The sequence below is a fragment of the Xenopus laevis genome, chromosome 8S (genome assembly GCF_017654675.1).
Source record: "Xenopus laevis strain J_2021 chromosome 8S, Xenopus_laevis_v10.1, whole genome shotgun sequence".
Taxonomy (NCBI): Eukaryota; Metazoa; Chordata; class Amphibia; order Anura; family Pipidae; genus Xenopus; species Xenopus laevis.
The window spans coordinates 19,058,937-19,076,125 of NC_054386.1; the positions used below are offsets into that span (position 1 = coordinate 19,058,937).

Consider the following 17,189-nt stretch of genomic DNA (forward strand, 5'->3'; position numbering starts at 1 on the left):
AAAAACACCGGAGTCACTTTTTTCAAGCAGCATTCATATATTTTACGTAATCCGTATCCACCGCTGTAGTAGTGTATACGTTGGCCTTGTAGGCATTATTTGCAGAGTGTTTTCTTCAACCCGCCATCGAGCTGTGTGAGCTTGTTCACATTTTGTCTAAATATTGATAATATTATCGTCTCTAGAAAAACCACTTGAGTTACTTTTTTTCAAGCAGCATTCATATATTTTACGTAATCCGTATCCACCGCTGTAGTAGTGTATACGTTGACCTTGTAGGCATTATTTGCACACTGTTTTCTTCAACCCGCCATCGAGCTGTGTGACCTTGTTCCCATTCTGTCTAAATATCCATAATATTACCGTCTCCAGAAAAAACACCGGAGTCACTTTTTTCAAGCAGCATTCATATATTTTACGTAATCCGTATCCACCGCTGTAGTAGTGTATACGTTGACCTTGTAGGCATTATTTGCACACTGTTTTCTTCAACCCGCCATCGAGCTGTGTGACCTTGTTCACATTTTGTCTAAATATTGATAATATTATCGTCTCTAGAAAAACCACTTGAGTTACTTTTTTTCAAGCAGCATTCATATATTTTACGTAATCCGTATCCACCGCTGTAGTAGTGTATACGTTGACTTTGTAGGCATTATTTGCACAGTGTTTTCTTCAACCCGCCATCTAGCTGTGTGTATTATCGTTTCCAGAAAAACCAACTGAGTTTTTGTTGTTGTTGTTGTTTTTTTAAAAATAATGCCAGGCAAAGGCAGGCCGCCACGCAGAGGCCGTGCTAGGGGCCGTGCTGCTATGCAATCCTGTGGCCCTAGCAAATTGCCCAGTTTTAAAAAGCCAATGACCCTGAACTCCCAAAATGCTGAAGAGGTAGTTGACTGGCTTACACAGCACACCCCATCCTCTACCGTTTCTAACTTTACCACAACATCCTCCTCATCCTCCACTGCTATGGCCACCCCACGTAACACTTCCTCCACCACCGGTGCCCCTTCTTCACTGGGGTCAGAGGAGTTATTTTCCAATGAGTTTCTTGAACTGAGTAATGCGCAACCATTATTGCCAGAAGAAGATGAAGGAGATGAGGACCTTACACCAGATTTAATTCTGGCAGAGAACACGATAGAGATGGACATAATGAGTGATGAGGAGGAGGTCCCCGCTGCTGCTTCCTTCTGTGATGTGTCAGAAGAAATTGATGCATCTGAGGAGAATGATGATGAGGAGATTGATGTTTTGTGGGTGCCTAGTAGAAGAGAGCAAGAGGAGGGTAGTTCAGATGGAGAGACGGAGAGTCAGAGAGGCAGTAGGAGAATAAGACTTAGAAGAAGCAGGGAGGACAGCCCGCAGGGATCAGCAGGGCAACAACATGTATCGGCACCTGTGTTCAGCCGGCCAACGCACCCGCCATTGCCGCCAATACCGCCAACTCCGCCAACTTCTACTGTTACCGCCAGATCGCACACTTCCAAAAAGTCAGCAGTGTGGGATTTTTTTAATGTGTGTGCCTCTGACAAAAGCATTGTAATTTGCAATGAGTGCAGTCAGAAACTGAGCCTTGGTAAGCCCAACAGCCACATAGGTACAACTTCTATGCGAAGGCACATGAGCGGCAAGCACAAAGCACTTTGGGAGCAACACCTCAAAGGCAACAGGCAAACTAAAAGCCACACTCCTTCTGGTCCAGCATCTTACTGCTCTACCTCTGCTCTCCTTGACCCGTCTGAACCACCCTCCACTCCGCCTTCCACCTTGACCACCTGTTCCCATTCCCAGTCATCTGCCACCAGCCAAGTTTCTGTGAAGGCCATGTTTGAGCGTAAGAAGCCAATGTCTGACTGTCACCCCCTTGCCCGGCGTCTGACAGCTGGCTTGTCTGCACTCTTAGCCCGCCAGCTTTTACCATACCAGCTGGTGGACTCTGAGGCCTTCCGCAAATTTGTAGCAATTGGGACACCGCAGTGGAAGGTACCCAGCCGCAATTTTTTTTCTAAAAAGGGAATACCACACCTGTACCAACATGTGCAGAGCCAAGTTACCGCATCTCTGTCACTTAGTGTTGGGCCAAAGGTCCATATGACTACTGACGCATGGTCCTCCAAGCATGGTCAGGGCAGGTATGTCACCTACACTGCCCACTGGGTGAACTTGGTAATGGCTGGGAAGCAGGGAATGGGTAGCTCAACAACAACAGTGGAGTTGGTGTCACCGCCACGGATTGCACGCGGTTCTGCCACCACCTCTACTCCTCCATCGCTCTCTACCTCGTCTTCTTCTTCTTCTTACTCTGCTGCTGGGTCCTCCTTCTCCTCCTCCACACCTGTGCACCCCCAGCTCCCCCTAGGCTATTCGACGTGCCAGGTACGCCGTTGTCACGCTGTCTTGGGGATGACGTGCCTGGAAAGCAAAAACCATACCGGATCTGTACTCCTGTCATCTCTGCAGTCACAGGCCGATCGGTGGCTGACCCCACACCAACTGCAGATCGGAAAAGTGGTGTGTGACAATGGAAGCAATCTGTTGGCAGCGTTGAGACTAGGCAATTTAACACATGTGCCCTGCATGGCACATGTGTTAAATTTAATAGTCCAACGTTTTGTCTCCAAGTACCCAGGATTCCAGGACGTTCTCACCCAGTCCAGAAAGGTGTCGGCCCATTTCAGACGTTCCTACACAGCCATGGCACGCCTTGCTGACATTCAGCAGCGCTACAACATGCCAGTCAGGCGTTTGATTTCTGACAGCCAGACTCGCTGGAATTCAACGCTCCTTATGTTGGAACGTCTGCTGCAACAACAAAGGGCCGTCAACGAGTACCTTTTTGAACTGGGTGGTAGGACTGGATCTGCACAGCTGGGGATTTTTTTCTCCCGTTACTGGGTGCTTATGCGCGATGCCTGCAGGCTCATGCGACCTTTTGAAGAGGTGACAAATATGGTCAGTCGCACCGAAGGCACCATCAGCGACCTAATACCCTTCGCTTTCTTCCTGGAGCGTGCCGTGCGACGAGTGACAGATGAGGCTGTAGACCAGCGTGACGAGGAGCTGGAAGCGCACGATTTCTGGTCGGAATCACCAGAACGAACCCAGGCACCTGCTGCAACGCAGGGAGAGGTGCCAGAAGTGGAGTCAGAGGAGGAAGGTGGCTTTGTGGAGGAGGAGGAGGAGGACCAACAGGAGCAGGCTTCCCAGGGGGCTAGTGGTGACCTTTTGGGGACCCCTGGTCTTGTACGTGGCTGGGGGGAGGAGACCGTGGATGATGCAGTCCTTGATAATGAGGAAGCGGAGATGGATAGCTCTGCATCCAACCTTGTGAGAATGGGGTCTTTCATGCTGTCATGCCTGTTGAAGGACCCCCGTATCAAGAGGCTTAAGGAGAAGGACCTGTACTGGGTCGCAACGCTACTAGACCCTCGGTACAAGCATAAAGTGTCAGAAATGTTACCAACATACCACAAGTCCGAAAAGATGCGGCATTTACAAACCAGCCTGCAAAACATGTTGTACAATGCTTTTAAGGGTGATGTCACTTCAGGAACTCATCAACATTCCAGGGGCAGAGGTGCCAGTAATCCTGCCACGAGCACACCTGCAAGGACAAAGCCCTTTGGCCAGTCTGTAACGTCAGACATGCAAATGTTTTTCTGTCCAAGGCAGCGCCACAACCCTTCTGGATCCACCCTCAAAGAACGCCTCGACCGGCAGGTAGCGGACTACCTGGCATTAACTGCAGATATCGACACTCTGAGGAGCGATGAACCCCTGGACTACTGGGTGCGCAGGCTTGATCTGTGGCCAGAGCTGTCACAATTTGCCATGAACCTCTTGTCTTGCCCAGCCTCAAGTGTGCTCTCAGAAAGGACCTTCAGTGCAGCAGGAGGGATTGTAACTGAGAAGAGAACTCGCCTAGGTCACAAAAGTGTCGATTACCTGACCTTTATTAAAATGAATGAGGGGTGGATCTCGGAGGGTTACTGCACGCCGGAAGACTTGTTCTGACTTCTATGCAGCTGTCCTTCTCTTCAAGCCTCATGACTCCACACACAGCTGTCCTTTAGCGTCCTCCTCCTCCCTCCGCCACCGTTACAAACTAGGGTGCAAACCCTACTGGTTTAATTTTTTCTGGCCTCTGTGCTTCAGTGGCTGCAACCAAAAAAACTGGGCAAACAATGTCTACAAGGTCAACGTATGGCAAAAAATGACTATTTTCAGCATTTATATGGCATATTTTTTCTGGCAACTGTGCTTCAGTGGCTGCATCCAAAAAAATGCATATTTTCTGCATTTATATGGCATAATTTTTCTGGCCTCTGTGCTTCAGTGGCTGCAACCAAAAAAATGCATATTTTCTGCATTTATATGGCATAATTTTTCTGGCCTCTGTGCTTCAGTGGCTGCAACCAAAAAAATTTATATTTTCAGCATTTATATGGCATAATTTTTCTGGCAACTGTGCTTCAGTGGCTGCGACCAAAAAAATGACTATTTTCAGCATTTATATGGCATATTTTTTCTGGCCTCTGTGCTTCAGTGGCTGCGGCCAAAAAAACTGGGCAAACAATGCCTACAAGGTCAACGACGTTGACCTTGTAGGCATTGTTTGCCCAGTTTTTTTGGCCGCAGCCACTGAAGCACAGAGGCCAGAAAAAATATGCCATATAAATGCTGAAAATAGTCATTTTTTGCCATACGTTGACTCAACGTATATGGCAAAAAATGACTATTTTCAGCATTTATATGGCATATTTTTTCTGGCAACTGTGCTTCAGTGGCTGCGACCAAAAAAATGCATATTTTCTGCATTTATATGGCATAATTTTTCTGGCCTCTGTGCTTCAGTGGCTGCAACCAAAAAAATTTATATTTTCAGCATTTATATGGCATAATTTTTCTGTCAACTGTGCTTCAGTGGCTGCGACCAAAAAAATGCATGTTTTCTGCATTTATATGGCATAATTTTTCTGGCCTCTGTGCTTCAGTGGCTGCAACCAAAAAAGTTTATATTTTCAGCATTTATATGGCATAATTTTTCTGTCAACTGTGCTTCAGTGGCTGCGACCAAAAAAATGCATATTTTCTGCATTTATATGGCATAATTTTTCTGGCCTCTGTGCTTCAGTGGCTGCAACCAAAAAATTTATATTTTCAGCATTTATATGGCATAATTTTTCTGGCAACTGTGCTTCAGTGGCTGCGTCCAAAAAAACTGGGCAAACAATGTCTACAAGGTCAACGTATGGCGAAAAATGACTATTTTCAGCATTTATATGGCATATTTTTTCTGGCAACTGTGCTTCAGTGGCTGCGTCCAAAAAAACTGGGCAAACAATGCCTACAAGGTCAACGTATGGCAGTTGTTTAAAGAGAACAGCAGATTACTAGCCAGCAAAGCTACCTAAGCTAAAATGTCCCTCAAATCCCTGCAGACTTCTGTCCCTCCAATACAGAGCAGTATCAAGCAGATTACTAGCCAGCAAACTTACTATCATCTGTCCCTGAAATCACTAACAGCTCTCCCCCTACACTATCTCTTCCAAGCACACACAGGCAGATTTTTCAGATACATTTTTGCCCTTGATCCCCCTCTGGCATGCCACTGTCCAGGTCGTTGCACCCTTTAAACAACTTTAAAATCATTTTTCTGGCCAGAAATGTCTTTTCTAGATGTTAAAGTTCGCCTTCCCATTGAAGTCTATGGGGTTCGCGAACCGTTCGCGAACCGCTCGCGTTTTTGCGCAAGTTCGCGAATATGTTCGCGAACTTTTTTTCCGACGTTCGCTACATCCCTAATGGTCATTACTCCGCAAATTCAGTAAAATGCGGATTTTACTGGACGTTACCTCTTTTGCCAGATTTGACTTTGCCACCTCAGACCAGACAAAGTGCTAAAAATCAACTAGATCTTCCTCAATCTTCTGTCACTTACATCATATCCTGTGTGCTGAAAATGCATTAAAGTTCAAAAAACGCTGGCGACTTTTCCTTTTTTAAGTGGGATTGCCTGAAAAAGTCCTAACAAACCTTTTGTTGGGTAACCGATTTCCTAGCATATGTGGGCTCATGTGTAGGGCATTATAGTAACTCTCTTGTCTTTATTAAGGTTCCCTGGACATTTGTAATAAAAAGTGGTAACTTCAAGCAATTGCACCAACATTTATCATAAAGACCTCATACAACTTTAAATTACCTGCCGTATGCAAATTGACCTAAGCGCAAGATCACTCTCCAATTTGCACTAGACACAAATGAACACTAGCGCATCTTCGCGTTCGGCGGTCAGGGTGCAACTTCGCATATTAGTGAATTAGAGAAATGGTAGCGAATTTGCGCCTGGCCAAGTGGTGCGATGTATGCCAATCAGTCACTGGCGACAATTCGCCCCTTTAGTTAATCTGCCCCCTAGAATTGGCATTCATGAAAAATATATTTATCCTAATCATTTGGAAGTAAAGCTATTTAGCCTTTGCCCAACTCCGTTATTGGAGGCTCAACATTATGCATATTTTTTTGCCTGTTGCCGTTTGGAGCACATATTGCTGAATTAAGAGACATGAGGCTCGGGGTTCAGAACATTTCAATTGAAATGTCTCCAACTGCTGATATTTATCTTATACATTAAAATTCACAGTCGTTTAACTTTTTCAAAGGTTGCACTCGGGCTGCCAGATGGCAGACATTAGAAGCTTTCAAGAGCACAAGAACGGGACTCGTGAGCGGCACCAAAGTAAAACTTACATTCTCTTCAATTCAATACTTACTTATCTGGATGACATGCCAACTTTCAAATGAATTACCCTACAGTTAATGAGGATTTGATCATTTTCTGAGGGCATTATTAAAGGACAGAGATATTTGCTGAACCTATGTGATATGTAGTGACCTCAGGAAGCAATCTTGCTGTAGTCTTGAGGGGAAAAATAGACATGAAGCTGTTCAGAACCTTTAATGATTCATATTTTTAACCTTTTTCTGCTAAGACACGATTCAATGTATCCTCGGTATGTGGGTTGGGTGTTTGATGGAACATTTTTCAAATAGATTACATCAGGAAGCCCAAGTAGTGCCAGCTAGACAGACATACAGTGACAAAGAGCCCACATATTTCATGATGGAGATGTGTGTCATAGGAAAGCAGTGATCTATAGCAGACTTTCCCTACAAATACACAGTAAACACGCCTCTCATATCCAAATAACTAATATATCGGAGTGGCTATTTATAAAACTTCCATATTTAGAAACCTGATAAGTACATTTTAATATGTGCAGGAATTAATGCATTGTCTCTGCATAATTTGATCTGAAATGTTCTCTAAAATTGCTTTGCAAACATGATGAAGAATAGCAGTCAGTACCTGATTTATCTGGTATGTGTGTGATTATTTGCCCTACAAAATAGTGCAAAACACTATTTGGATTTACATACTTATTGCACTTCACAGGGCTTTAGCACACCAGCAGGCTCTAAATAGATGTCACGAGTGGAGTTTTTCCACCGGAAAAACACCACTACTGCTCTGTGTTTTTTCAGTGTTGACATAACATCCAACTGGCAGTGCCCACATTGGGTGGATTCAGGGCCGGCCTTAGGCCTATTGGACCAATTGGGACCAATTGGGCCCAATACCTCTGGGGGCCCCGCACCACAGGGCAGCACAGATAATATTTCCCTCAGCACATGATGCTGCCTGGCCTGCCCCCAACTTTGAGAGTCCAGCCCATACCCAAATCCATAGGTCCAGCCTGCCCCCAACTCTCATAGGCCCAGCTTTCCTCCAACCTTGATAGGCCCTGCCTGCCCCCAATCCAACCAAGCCTGCTCCCAAGCTGAATCGGCCCAGCCTGCCCCAAACTAATTGGCCCAGTCCACTCTCCTATTTCCTCCCTCTCTCTCTCACTTACCCTGTGTGCCCCTATTATGTGCCCCTATTTCATCCCTCTCACTCTCTTATCTTGTCTGCCCCTTTCCTTTCTATTTTGTGCCTGTATGCCCTTATTTTCCTAAATACTTGGTGTGTCAGTAGCCAGCAACACTTTGTCTAGGGGCCCCGCCAACATGGTCCCAATTGGGCCCCACATTTGATAGGATCAGCCCTGGGAAGATTTCTACACTATCAGGAGGATGGCATTAATGTCAAGATTAACACTTAGGGCAGAGACAAACGTGGAGATTATATCACCCTCGGAGACAAATCGCCTCTCCTTCGGGTGACTTTTCCCCCAAACTGCCTTCCCGCCGGCTAAAATCTTAATCGCCAGAGCGCTTCGTTTTCTGAACTTGCCTCACGAGCAAACTTCGGGCAACTTCGGAGAATGGAGCGAACGAGTGCCATCCCGCCAGTGATATAGATTCCAGCCGGCGGAAAGGCATTGCGGGGAGATTAGTCGCCCAAAGAAGAGGCGATTTGTCGCTGGGTGACTAATCTCCCTGAATCTCCACGTGTGTCTCTGCCCTTAGGGGCAAATTTTTCAAGGGTCGAATTTAAAGTTTATGGGAGTTTATAACAACTCCAATAAACTCCCATCAACTCGAAATTCAAAAACAAAATTACCAAATTTTTTCAAAATGTATTAAAAAATTTAAATATTTTAAATTCTGGTGAATAGGATCAACCTGCAAACTCGAATCAAATTGAAATCAAATTTGATTAGAGTTTTTTCACCCAAAAAAATAGTTTTTTTTAATAGAAAAAAACGATTTTCAAAAGTCTACCAAACGACTCCATTTGATTGTAACAGGTCCCTCATAGGCTAAAACACCAATTCAGCAGGTTTTAGATGGTGAATAGTCAAATTCAATTCTTAAAGGGACAGTACATTGTAAATTTCAAATTTGAATTTTATTTAAACTATTTGGACTATTACCTAGTCGAATTACACTAAAATAAACTTGAAATTTGAATTTAGAAATTCAAATTTTCAATTCGACCCTTGATAAATCTGCATCTTATTTGTAAAGTGCCAACATGTTCTGCAGCGTGTGCAACAGAAAGGTGTATAAAACAAACACACAAATTACATACAAAATCCTATTGATACAGGAGGTAAAGTTGCTTAGTAGAGTTTAGAATCTAAATGAGGAGGGGGTTTGGAAACAATAAACTAATACTCTCTGTGTATTTTTTTAAAGTGGACCTGTCACCCAGACACAACAATATGTCTAATAAAAGTCCTTTTCAAATTAAACATGAAATCCAATTTCTATTTTTTATTAAAGCATTCATGGATGTTGTAAGCTCATTTAAAAATCTCAGCTGTCAATCAAATATTGTCTGCCCCTCCTCTATGCCTCAGGCATAGAGGCGGGGCAGACAATTACTTCCACTTTCCATTCTGCACTTCCTAGATCGTCACACATTCCCCCAGTTCTCTTTACCATTTAATTGTGTAGCCAGTGCATGGGGATGGACATCAGGTCCCCCATTCTGGTGCACAAAAAGATTCTGAGAAGATGCAAGGCTTGTCTTAATAACAGTGTCCACAAAATGCCTCCTGCCTACTTGCTATAGTTATGAATTTCCAGACTGAAGGAAACAAGATTCAAATAATTTATAGAGTGTAATTAAAGTTCATTTTGCTTGACTAATGTGATAAAATAGGATTTTGAATCATTTTATTGGGTGACGGTCCCCTTTAAGGAAATGACAAGTACTTCTGTGTCTGAGAACAGTTTATTTAAAACATTATTGCTCCATATAGACAGACAAGCATTCTCTTATATTTTAGTATTGTTCTGGCTACTAGTGCTCCATTTAATTGCAGCTCTTGTTGACCTATAGTATATCTCCATTCTGATGGGGTGCTGATGCATATTGTCCTCCTACAGCTCTTTTCCTTTCTTTGCATTGTAATGTCTAGGAATTACTTTAATAGATATAATTAACATTATAAGGTCATATGATCAAAGAGTGCATTGGCAATTATTTTCATACTGTTTATCACAGCAGTCCATTGTTTCTGCATTGCACAGCTGGTATGGAAGCACAATTTCCATAATTTGTTTTAACACTGATCCCTCTCTGTTTCCAAGAATTGAAAGCATTCAGCAAAATATCAATGTCTCAGAGATCTGTGCATGGTTTATTATTTTACTTATATATGTCCTCTCATCGTGTGCTTACATGCCTATTGCAGCTACCTTTGGTTCAATGGGTATGAGTTAATATCATGAATCCGTATTGCAAAACTATCCTATAGGGTTTAAATTACAGAAACATTTTGGGAAAACTCCAGGTCCCAATCAAGTCATAAAATAGATCGCCTACTAGTACAGGTTTGGGACCTGTTATCCAGAATTCTCTTGACCTGGGGCTTTCGGGATAATGAAACTTTCCATAATTTGGGTTTCCATACCTTAAGTCTACTAGAAGATCATTTTTACATTAATAAATGCAATAGGCTGGTTACAGCTTGAATAAGGAATAATTATATCTTGGTTTGGATCAAGTACAAGGTACTGTTTAATTATTAAAGAGAAAAAGGAAACCATTTTTAAAAATTTGGATTATTTGGATAAAATAGAGTCTATGGGAGACAGCCTTTCCGTAATTCGGAACTTTCTGGATAACAGGTTTCCGTATAATGGATCCCATACCTGATCGGAGTGTCATTTCTTAATTGAAAAAAGCTTCTGTATTGTAGGGTCTCTTGATAGTACAATGGTTACTCACCACGTCAATGAAGTGGCCCAGGTGCACCACCCTGGGCCCTCAGCACAAGGGGCGGATAAACCGAAATCTCAAAATGGGCCAGGCACTCAAAGGCAAAAACTTCCACCAGGCAGATGTTCAAATGTGAAGAAGTTTATTGTGTCAACCAGCCTGATGCGTTTCGTGTTCCAAACACTTCCATTTCGTGTTCCATTTCTTAATTCTATGGGGCACATTTACTAAGCTTGAGTGAAGGATTCGAAGTAAAAAAACTTTGAATTTCAACGTCAACGTTTTTTGGGTACTTCGACCTTCGACTACGGCTTTGATTCGAACGATTCGAACTAAAAATCATTCGTCTATTCGACCATTCGATAATCGAAGTACTGTCTCTTTAAAAAAAACCTTCGACTACCTACTTCGCCACTTTAAACCTACCGAGCTACAATGTTAGCCTATGGGGACCTTCCCCATAAGTTTTCAAAGCTATTTCTGATCGAAGGAAAATCGTTCGATCGATGGATTCAAATCCTTCGAATCGTTCGTTTAGAAGGATTTAATCGTTCCTTCGATTGATCGATCAAAGTATTTGCAGTAAATCCTTTGACTTCGATATTCGAAGTCGAAGGATTTTACTTTGATGGTCAAATATCGAGGGTTAATTAACCCCTTAATATTCGACCCTTAGTAAATGTACCCCTATGTGTCATTTTGGCATACCTGCCTTTATAAACATTAACATTTGTCATCTGGTGTTGGCTTGAATAAGGATTAATTACATCTTGGTTTGGGTCAAGTATAAGGAACTGTTTTTTTAAAAATTTGGTTTATTTGGATAAAATGGAGTCTATGGGGTAAATTTATCAAAGAGTGAAGTTCCGCCACTAGAGTGAAATTCCACAGCTCACATGGGATTTTGAAAGGCATATTTATCAATGGGTGAAAGTGAAAGTTCACCCTTTGATAAATACGCCTTTAAAAATCCCATAGAAATGAATGGAAAGTGGCGGAATTTCACTCTAGTGGCGGAACTTCACTATTAACTTCCCTCTTTGATAAATATACCCCTATGGGAGACAGCCTTTCCGTAAGTCAGAACTTTCTGGATAATGGACTTTCGTCTAATGGATCCCATACCTGTCATTTCATAATTCTATGTGTAATTTTCGCATACTTGCATTTATAAACATTAACGTTTGTCTTTTGCTTAGTTTAGCATTTTGCAGCAAATTTATTATTTGCGAGCACTTGAATTCCCCTCTGCTTTCTTTGTTTTTTGCACACTTGTCTTGTTATTTGTTGTTGCTGCTCTTAAGTAGCAGAAATGAAGCCTCTGGATAACACCATTCCCCTGGAGGGGGGGGGCAGCATAAAGGGCCATGTTTTGCACCTTGGTCTGTTGGGTCCTGCCACTAATTGGAGCTTAGTGTCACATTTATGACAATGTCTCTAGGGATTCATATGACCATTTTAGCACTGCCGTTGCTTCGTGGCTTAATGGACTATTCTACAACAAAGAACTTTTGTAGTCCGGTCCCAGTGGTCCTTTGTTAAATGTACATCGGTCCTCAATTAACCTGCACAGGGGCTTTAAAGGCTCTCTTTCCTAGTCTAAATTGAAAAAAGATATCCTCCGTATGTGCTGTGCATATATAAAACAGTCCATCTCCTTCTGCACCCCTGTGATCAGACAAGCACATTGTATGAGTATCCGTTCAATTCGATGTTGGGAAATATCTGTTTCCATGCTTTAAAACCCTGGAAATTGATCCTGATTCTATCACTTATTCAGTATGTTTTTTTTTTCAATTTAAAATACTATAGACTGTCCAGCACATGACATGACATCAATGCAATGTAAAGGAACTGCAGAAATGTACAGGTTTATTCCCTCGGGGGGGATTAACTCTTTATCTCCTAGTCTATTACAATATTAATGTAACAGAAAAGATTTACTTTGCGTTGGTCAGAGATATATTAGAGATATTATGCAGGAATAAGCTGAAATGCTGCAAATGCTAACCTTATTCACCTTATTGCTGTTTCAGGCAAACACCGTCCAGATGTGGCCATGGAGAAAGGAAGCTTCCCATATGATGTTCTGTATACAAACACCGAGGGGTTATGAAAGGGTTACAGTCTAATGGATGAACAAGAATAATTATGGACAGTCTGAAATCTCACAAGTGCATGCAGAGACAATAAGCTTTTATTCAAACCTTTACAAGGAGAAATGAAAGTTTTGGACAGAGTGGAAGTAGCCTTAATGAGCGCTAAATCGTTACCAGGGGGGATCTGTTTTATAGACAGCATAGTCTGTGATCTGCTGTAATCTGTTCATTTCTTCCAACACCCTCTTTTGTCTCCAGTCTGCTAAACTCAATGTTCCCTGCTTAATATACCATTAAACTGATGTATAAAATGAATGCACTCTAGCACCGAGTAAACTGCGCCACAACAGATGGAATTTAGACCACGTAAAAGCAATTAGCGTCATTTAAAGTCCCTTCTAAATAGAGGTAGGGCATTGAGTGCAACGTTAGGACAACATTATCGTAATTATAACATATTTACTTGTCCCAAGTAACTGTGTGCAGTAAAAACAAATTCCAAGATTTATTTCCATTAAGCAGTAAAGGTACTTGGAATAACTGGGATGAATACAAGCCGTGTTACAATAGGGCAGGGATGTCAAGCTTTTCACTGAACTCCAGCTCAAAGCATCCTCACTTATCAGCTAGCCTGTGATTATGTCATATGTAGTTTATCATTTGCTGGCTGTAATAAGGGTGTCAGGGAGACACCAGAGACTGTATATTATATAGTAAATAAACTACCCCCTATTGTAAAATATAAGGCTACTATAAGTCACTGAGTGGTCATGGAACTACAAGGTTACTTCTAATATCCTCATATGTTCCAACAAGGGGTACTTTATTTATTATTATACACAAGTAGTGATGGGCGATTTACTGGCGGCAAATAAGTTCGCAAAACCGCAGCGAAAATTCGCCAGCGAAAATTCACAGGCATAAAAAAAAATGTGTCAAAAACGGGACGCCAGCGCCGTTTCGCAAATTTTTCGCCATTTTGCAAATTTCGCAGGAAATTCACAAATTTTTCGGCGAAGCGAAACGTCCTCAATCTTATGTCACTTACATCATATCCTGTCTGCTGAAAATGCATTAAAGTTGAAAAAACGCTGGCGAATTTTCCTTTTTTAAGCGGGATTGCCAGCAAAAGTCCTAACTTTTTTGGGTTAACATTTTTCCCAGACATTTGAGGGCCATAGAACATTTATTTTACAGCGTGTTCATGTTTAGGGCATTATATGATCTCTTTTGTCTTTATTTAAGTTTCCTTGGACATTTGTAATAAAAAGTGGTCACTTCAAGTGGTCACTAATAAAGACGTCCATACAACTTTAATGTACCCGCCCTATACAAATTAACCTAAGTAGGGATGCACCAAATCCACTATTTTGGATTCGGCCTTCACGAAGGATTCGGCCGAATACTGAACCAAATCCTGATATGCATATGCAAATTAGGAGTGGGAAGGGAAAAACATTTTTTACTTCCTTGTTTTGTGACATAAAGTCATGCATTTTCCCTCTCCGCCCCTAATTTGCATATACAAATTAGGATTCGGTTCGGCCGGACATAAGGATTCAGCTGAATCTGAATCCTGCTGAAAAAAGCCGAATCCTGGATTTAGTGCATCCCTAGACCTAAGCGTAAGATCACTAGCGATTTTTTGTCCAGGCATAAATGAACGCTAGCGAATCTTCCCTATGAAATGCTTGCACTGAAGAAATATCCCTGGCGAAAAGTCACCAGCGTTCGGCGCCCAGGATGCAACTTCGCATTTTAGTGGATTAGTGCAGTGGTAACAAATTTTCGCCTGGCGAAGTGTGAGAAGCGGTCGCTGGCAACAATTCGCCCTTTAGTAAATCTGATAGAACAGATAGATTAGGAAGGGCTGCGGTGGAATAGAGGAGAGATCCAAGCTACAATCTGTATTTCCAGGTTTCTTTTTGATATAACCACCCACAACATACAGCATGGGTATAAAATAAGCTGCTGGCAGTAACGGGGTTAACTATGACATTATGTTGACTGATTTTCGTTCCTATGTTTGCAAAATGTGTGGGTAAAATTAAACATTTAAAAAAGTAATTTTTTTTGTGTGTGGCCTAAGTTAGAACATACCGCCAGCTGCCTTCATTGTTATTTCTCGGTTTCTTTAGCCCAACATCACATCGCTCACCCACCTGGTAACGAGACAGATAAGAGTTAGCAAGTAATCATTTGCTCTTTAATAGGCAGCGCTTGTTTAAATTACAACTCACTCACCAGTGCTTTATAAAAACCCCGAGCTTCTCAATTAATATTGAGCATTAGACAATTCAATATACTTAAGCAAAGTTGGGATAAATGTTGATTTTTCTGACCTCAAGTTAAAAGAAGCACACGTTGCTTGACACATTGTATTAGACAGCTAATTAGAAGTAGTTAATCTAGTTTAATACCCTACCAAAGAGTGTATTAACGCGTTTCTTATATTTTAAGGTTACACCGCTTAATTGAAAATGCATGTTGTTACCACGGAAAGCCTAATTTTACGAAAAATAAATAATTACATGGGAAAAAGGTAAAAACCTTCTGGGGAAAAGAATGATCTTAAGGGGCGTTTTATACCAAGAGCGCTGCACTCGGAACATACAAATTATATAAGAATAAAATGAGTTTTTCCTCCATCACTTCTTTGAATTAAGATTACCAAAACCTCTCATCTGCTTGTCATGATTTGCGTTGGAGTCAAGTGACATGACTACAGTGACAATGACAAATTGACACTCAATTACAAAGACTCCAGGCAAAAAGACGAGAGACCGGGACCCCGTGAACAATGATCAGAGTTAAAAATGAAAGTGTCTGTATGAAGGGTTACAAAGAGGTTTCCACCGGAAATGTTAACAATGTGCTGCACAATGACAAAAGTATCATTTAAAAAACAATAAAACATTCTAATGCAAGAGACCCATGCAAGTGCCATATCATTAAACTGCTTATGTTTCATTTCATGGAAGTTGTATATTTATTGGGTATCAAATATCACATGTGGGGTCCAGCTGAGAGTCCTTAGGGATACTGGTCTGGGGGCAAATTTACTAAAGGGTGAAGTGAATAACGCTGGTGAAAATTCGCCAGCATGACGTCATTTCGGGACTTCGCGAAGGAGATAGACTGTAGCGCTAATTGGCACTCTAACGCCAGGCAAAGTTGCGCTTTGGCGAATGGATGTAACTACGCAAATTCACGATGCGGATTTTAATGAACATTACCCCTTGCGGCAGACTTGCCTTCGCCACCTCAGACCAGGCGAAGTGCAATAGATCAGATAGGACTTCCTCAAAAAATATACAAGCGAATTACCGCTAGAGTCTATCTCCTTCGATAGCGAAGTTACGCCTGCACCAGTAAATCGGCGAAGTAACAAAATGGCGAATTTTTGCTAACGTTAGTCACTTCGCCCTTTAGTAAATCTGCCCCTATATCTTATTGTTATTCTTCCTTACACGTTATATCTACATATATATTTCTAAGTACAACCTCTAAGTGAGATGCAATGGCTGTGTATTATCTGTTGTGTAGATGCACACCATTTGTAAGTGATTATGTAATAGTAAACACATCCTTATCAAGGTAGAGTAAGGGTAGGACTACATGGACGCAACTTTGGATTTTAGTGAATTAGAGTTGCCTTGGCGAATCTACACCTGGCGTAGCGTTGCGCTGTGAGCGAAGCAGTCGCTGGCGAATTTTCGGAGGTTAGTGAATTTGCCCCAATTGTCTTTCCCAAATGACAAAAATGACATGACATTATAATCTGGTCTTTACAGACCTGGAACAAATAATTTTCTAATTAAAACTGTACCCAAAGCTTGTGTTCTGAGAACTGTGAGCAGAGGATGCCAGCCCTGTGGTACAATCACTTCTGCCACTGCCAAGAGAGAGTGGGAGGAAAATGGGATGTGAAAGTGGAGGGAGGTGTTGGGTTGAGAGTTGTCTCCTGCTTGTTATGTGGGACGAGGCTCAGCAGTGAGCAGGATGGACAGGTCTCCAGTGAGACAAAGAACAGATCAGGTAGAGTCTGCGTTAATCTTTAAATCAGCAGGAGAAGACTAGAAGTTTTCTGACTTGGGGGTCAAATAAATTGCAGTAGCCTAGCTATTACACCACGAGTAGGCTGAAATTTCCCCTGAATATATATGTATATGTATCAAGAGGGCAAAAAAAAACCCTACTCCGATTGTACAAAACAGCCTGTAAAAATGGCAAAATCTCAGCAGGTGCAGACCCTGTTCGGAAGCAGATTTGTCAGTCACTTTTCAGAATCAGAAGAAGCAATCTACTTCAAGCTGCAACTGCGACTGGCGGCCCTGCTCCAGCAAACATTCTGCAGAAGGTAGTTCTTTTGCCTCCCACTCTTCTCCGGGTTATAATATAATAAAATATAT

The 17,189-nt window shown here is 42.1% G+C and overlaps 1 long non-coding RNA gene across 1 annotated transcript in view; it reads left to right on the plus strand.

Moving 5' to 3' along the window:
• The window catches only part of LOC121397716, a 37,428-nt gene extending 24,336 nt beyond the window's left edge, over positions 1–13,092 (plus strand). The window contains exon 2 of the long non-coding RNA XR_005963854.1: positions 12,715–13,092. This is a non-coding gene — a long non-coding RNA (uncharacterized LOC121397716). The remainder of the gene's footprint in view (positions 1–12,714) is intronic.
• Positions 13,093–17,189: the final 4,097 nt, after the last annotated feature.